The sequence below is a fragment of the Lycium barbarum genome, chromosome 7, assembly GCF_019175385.1.
Source record: "Lycium barbarum isolate Lr01 chromosome 7, ASM1917538v2, whole genome shotgun sequence".
NCBI classification, from domain to species: Eukaryota; Viridiplantae; Streptophyta; class Magnoliopsida; order Solanales; family Solanaceae; genus Lycium; species Lycium barbarum.
Window position 1 is genome coordinate 99,457,062 of NC_083343.1, and position 5,624 is coordinate 99,462,685.

General features: G+C 43.1%; 1 non-coding gene across 1 annotated transcript; it reads left to right on the plus strand.

Annotated features, from left to right (window-relative positions):
• The first annotated feature begins 5,266 nt into the window (after positions 1-5,266).
• Positions 5,267-5,373, plus strand: LOC132604753 (small nucleolar RNA R71). Its single transcript, XR_009568855.1, has one exon. It is a non-coding gene; the product is annotated as a small nucleolar RNA R71 (small nucleolar RNA).
• Positions 5,374-5,624: the final 251 nt, after the last annotated feature.

The following is a 5,624-nucleotide window of genomic DNA, read 5'->3' on the forward strand; positions in this document are numbered from 1 at the left end:
TTTTCCCTTCCAGCATCCTCCAAGTACTCTTTTACCCAAAATTCAACCTTCTCAATCTTCTCTATCAGCTTATCAAACTCATCATGTGTGTATGTGTCACGACCCAACCCACGAGTCGTGCCGGGACCTACCATATCACTGACCTAGTAGGTGAACCCTTACCAACTAACCCAACATTTAAAACTATTACGACAACCATCTTTAAAAACTATAGTATTAAAGTAAAAACTTCATACATACTATCTCAAAATATAATAAATCTGAAAAGAAATTTCCCGGGATCTAGTCTAGACAGGTACAAGAGCTCCTATAGTACAGGAAGACAAAATAAATGACACAGCCTCCGCCTAGAGTGAGATGAGCGAGGCTGTGGGAGAATGCCTGATAAATCCACACGTCGTAACTTCAACTAAAACTTGCAAGATATCTACACCCAAAAAGGACGTAGCAAAAGTAGTATCAGTACACCCCACGTACTGGTAAGCATCGTAGGTCTACTAAGATGAGTTCACGCAACATAATATAAAGTCAATAAGATAAGCAGATGAGTCAATAAAACTCAAGATTCTAGATAAAGGTTATTACGTCCCCATAACTTGCCTTCCCACTCTCGCTATTCCCTTCTTTTATTTCCAAGAATTACGGGTGTTCTACTTACTCACAATCGTTCCCTCCCTTCCATCCAACCTATTCCCTCATGTCTCCACACTCATCGTATACTCTAGCTTCCACCCTTTTATGTTCGTAAAGTTCACCTACACAATTTACTTACTACAATCACGATTCATCTAGGGAAATGGGTCACTATCTGACAATCGTTACTATACTTATCTGATATTAGTCTCCTCTCCACCCAAACTCTCAATGAAACATAAAGATGAATATGCAACATCAACGACACGCATGTATATCATAGAGTTATGAGATGTAGTGCAATGCAAAATTCGATGCAAGGGCCCAAACACACTGCACACACATGCTATCTGATGTCATTGCTCAGTAGTCATGACCTACAGGGGACCCATGGTGTACATGTATTACTCGTTCCAAAATACTCCTCGGACCCGAGAACCAACCTCCGCTCCGAAACGAACCACGGATGCGGATCAAAATTTTATATATATATTGCACGTATTCAACTCGATGGCCACAAGACTAGATAACACAATGCTCACACTCAGACTTGCCTGCTACATGTATTTCCTCATAAAACCATGCAATGCAATGCAACGATGCAATATATCAAACCAATCATAAATCCTGCCCTTGATAGGCCTAGTCCAATCTAACTCAATATAGTTCTTCCAATGCAAATCTCTTGTTTCCAAGGAAGACAGCCATGCGAAAATTCAACACAATCGGGTATAAAGACGGAAATCACCCACTTCTAGGGTTGTATAGATCAAACACGAAGTATCCCTCAATGATAACAACACTTTCTATTAATATTGACTTATTATTAATCTAGCTATCATTTACTTAGTTACACAATATTTTTGTCACATTAAAGAGTATTTCCATCCAAACTCCATGTCCGAACACCTAATCATGCAGTCTCCCTTCAACTCTAAAAGTATATACGATTCGCTAATCAAAGTCTAACTCAAGTAAACCTACCTCGTTGGCGAACAGCTAATTGAATCTCCATGAATTTCTCGTCTTCCTAGCCTTCATCCGAATTCATGAGCGGTAACATTCGTAGGGAATGGGGGGAAGGAAATTTAGAAAGGTTTCTTTTTCTTGGTTTCAAGAGTTTTTCTTTCATATGAAACCCTAGGAGTAGCCCTTGGGAGTTTTCTATTGATAAAAGGGGAGAAAAATACACTAAGTGACCAAAAACGCGTCACTGCCCCGCGTGGACTGCTGCGGCGGTTGACAAGCCGCTATAGCGGTACTGCTATGGCGGTCCAGTTAACGCTATAGCAGTCCGCTTCTTTTCCCTAGCCCGCAATTTCTAATTCTTTCCGAAATTGATTTTTCCTAATGTTAATCCTTAAATCACGTCATAGAGCTTATTATTTACGACCCTAGACCTAGATTGGGCACGGATTCGCAGAATATTAAATAACGACTGGATGGGTCGTTACACCAGATACCAATTAAACCACCATTCATCACTGAACGGGGTGGGGTGAGGTAAGGGTCACCTTCCTGGGCCCTACGCTATAGGAGATAGGATTTTGAGCCATTGTTATGGGGGGGGGGGGGGGGGGGGAGAATGAACAACAGAACAAAACAAAACTAAACAAAAAAAAAACAAATTTTCCACTGCCACCGCTATATGAAGACTGAAGTGTGATGTCGCCTTTGACCCACTGAAGGTCAAGGGAGCACAGGGCAGGGGCAAAAGGAAGAGGACTGGCTCGGATGATAGTGGTGGCCCACGGGGTGGAAGTGGTCAGTCACAGACCCCAGGTAACCTGGAGCGCATAGAGGCTGATATGGCGGCAGTGAAGGCGGCCATGATGGGGTTTGTGCCGCCTTCCATGGAGGCCGGGTCGTCTAGCAGTGCTGCGGGGACTGGCTATTTTACCACAAAGTAGATGAAGAGTTACATGGAGTCCCAGACCAAGATGGGAGAGGCTGTGGATGCCTTGCAGGGCGCCTATGGATCCTTGGCTCAGGCCCATGTGGATCTCCGAGATGACTTGGACAAGGAAACGAAAAGGCGGTGAACGATGGACAAGTTATTCATGAAGATGTGGAATGGCATCAAGAGCCTCCTGAAGGCCTTAGTCCCGAAGGTGAAGCCTCCCAAGGTGATTACCAGAGATGCCTCCCAGTTCTCATTCCTCAACGAGTCCGGACTTGGCAGCGAGGACTCTAGTGACTCGGAGGATGATGGCGACGAGGTGATGCCCCCCTTCTTTGGGACACATTGCATCGGACTAACCCATGGACTATTTGCAATTGGGGATACAACACCCGCATCCAACCATTTGATTATCTCCTTCTTGACCACTTCTTGCATAAGAGGGTTTAGCCTTCTTTGGTGCTTTACACTTGGTGAACTATCCACCTCGAGTTCAATTCTATGTTCACAAATACCGGAGGGAATCCCCCTAATATCCGCAATAGTCCACCCAATAGATCTTCGATAAGCCCGCAACACTTCAAGCACCTTTTAAGTTTGTTCCTAATTTAACAAAGATGAGAGAATAACAGGTAAAGTATTATTCGGGCCAAGAAAAGCATACTTCAAATGAGAGGGAAGTAGCTTGAGCTCAAGTTTTGGAGGCTCAATAATCGAAGGCTTATCCGGAGGAGTGGTTCTTTTATCAAGATCAAGAGATAATTTCTTTGGCTCATAAGAATACGAACACCGGCCAATAAGAGAGTTTACCGTTTCAATATGCCCCTCCATGTCATCCGCCTCAAAATTCACCAAAATAGCCGAAAGTGCTTCGTCAAAGTGCTCCTCCTCTAACTTATGCTCCACCGCTTCATCTACCACATCGAAAGAATTAATGATCGAAATGCTCTCATAAGCACTAGGAAATTTTAACCCCTTGCTAGCTTGGAAGGTTACTCCTTCATCATTGACTCGAAATTTTATTTTATTCTTTTTCGAGTCCATTAGAGCCCTCCCGGTGGCAAGAAATGACCTTCCCAAGATAATTGAGACTTCTTGTCAACCGCACAATCAAGGATGACAAAATCCGCCAGCAATAAGAATTCCCCCACTCTAATAAGGACGTCATCAACAACCCCTACCGGTTTTTTGATGGTTCTATCAGCCATTTGGAGACACATGCTCGTTGGTCTAGGTGTTCCCAAACCTGATTGTTTATAGATGGCTAGTGGCATCAAATTAATACTAGCCCCATTATCACATAAAACACGAGCAAAATCATGATGACCGATGATGCAAGGGATAGTGAAAGCCCCGGGATCTCCTTTCTTCTCAACCTTTGAGGATGAAATAATAGAGCTCACACGAGGGGTGACTCCCACCTTATCATGCTTAATTGGTATTTTCTTCGTCAACAAGTACTTCAAGTATTTATCAAATCCCGGCATTTCTTGGAATGCATCAAGAAATGGGATATTCATTGACAACCCTTTCAATTGGTCATAGAAGCGTTGTCACTTGGCATCCTCTGTTCTTTTCATCAATCTTTGTGGGAACGGGGGAGGAGATTTATATGTTTGAGTCAAGGATTTAATTGCCCCCGTGACCTTGCTCTTTTGAGTGTTACTCCCAGTAGCTTTTTTAACACTTGGCACCTCATCACCCTCGAGAACAATAGGGTGTGCCTCCTTCTCTTTCTCAATAATAATAGGCACTTCAATTGGTGCCTCAAGTTCTTCTTCAATTTCTTCCTCAATAACCTGATCACCAATCGGCTCGACAATAATAGGTTCAATCACCCTCTCATCCACCGCATTAAGGATCCTTCCACTTCTAGTAGAAATATCTTTGCATGAGGCAATGTGATCACCTCCACTACCCCTTAGGTTTGGAATTGTGTCGCTAGGAAGGCCCCCTCTTTGTGGTGAATGTTGCTCACGAGAAAGATCTAGCATTTGTGACTCAAATTTTTGAATCGAAGCGGTATGAGAGCCTACCACTTCGGTCAAATTTTCCATCTTCTTGTCACTCTTATTTTTGTTTTCCAAGATCTTTTCAAGCATAGATTCCACTCGAGAGGTCCCTTGATCATTGGAAGGACCCTCTCGCCAATTTTGAGAGTTAGAAGAACAGCTTTTCGGTGGAACATAGGCATTGGAATTCTGATTACCATAATTGTTGTTGTTGTAATCCCACCTGTCCGAACCACCATATTCATTTCAGCCATATTGATTTCTTTGTTATTGGGGTCTCCATTGCTTTTGATAACCCCCTTGAGAGTTATCGATATAATTAGCATCCTCACGTTGTGGCTGCCCCTCTAGATAAGTTTCCTCCGAGACTTGATATATTCCGGGAGCATGGGATGGCATTTCTTCAACAACATTCACACTCCTAGCTTCTTTCTCCGCAAGCCTTTTTGACAGCAGATCCACGGTGGTTTGCAATTGAGCAAAAGCATGATCTCGTTCGTGATTTTCTTTGGCCACCGCGGCAACAGAGGGACTACCATATGACAAGATTTCACTATCATTTAAGTGCCAAGCTTTATTGTGGGTGGTGAGCTTATCGAGCAACCGGGTGATGTTAACAAATGACTTGTCCATGAAGCATCCCTTAGCGGCAGTATTGATAGCAATCTGATTCATTATATCTAACCCCTTGTAGAACTTTTCGGTCAGAATAGCATCCGGAAACCTGTGAGTTGGAGATTGAGCTAGATAGTACTTGAAACGCTCCCATGCCGAATATAATTGTTCCCCCGGAAGCTGTTTGAACTCAAAGATTTTATCTCGAAGTTTAGCCTTTTTGCTCGGTGGAAACCACTTCTTCAAAAATGTATTGGCTAGCTCGCTCCAGTTGTGAATATAATTGTTGGGAAGCTTTTCATACCATTCCCTTGCTTGGCTAGCCAAGGAATATTTGAAGACCCATAACCGAAGTGCATTAGTAGAAAAAACACCTTGGGATTGTTGAGCACAAACATGCAGGAAGTTCTTCAAATGTCGGAGTAGACAATACTCCGAAGAATTTCGGAAATAACCTTCAAGCT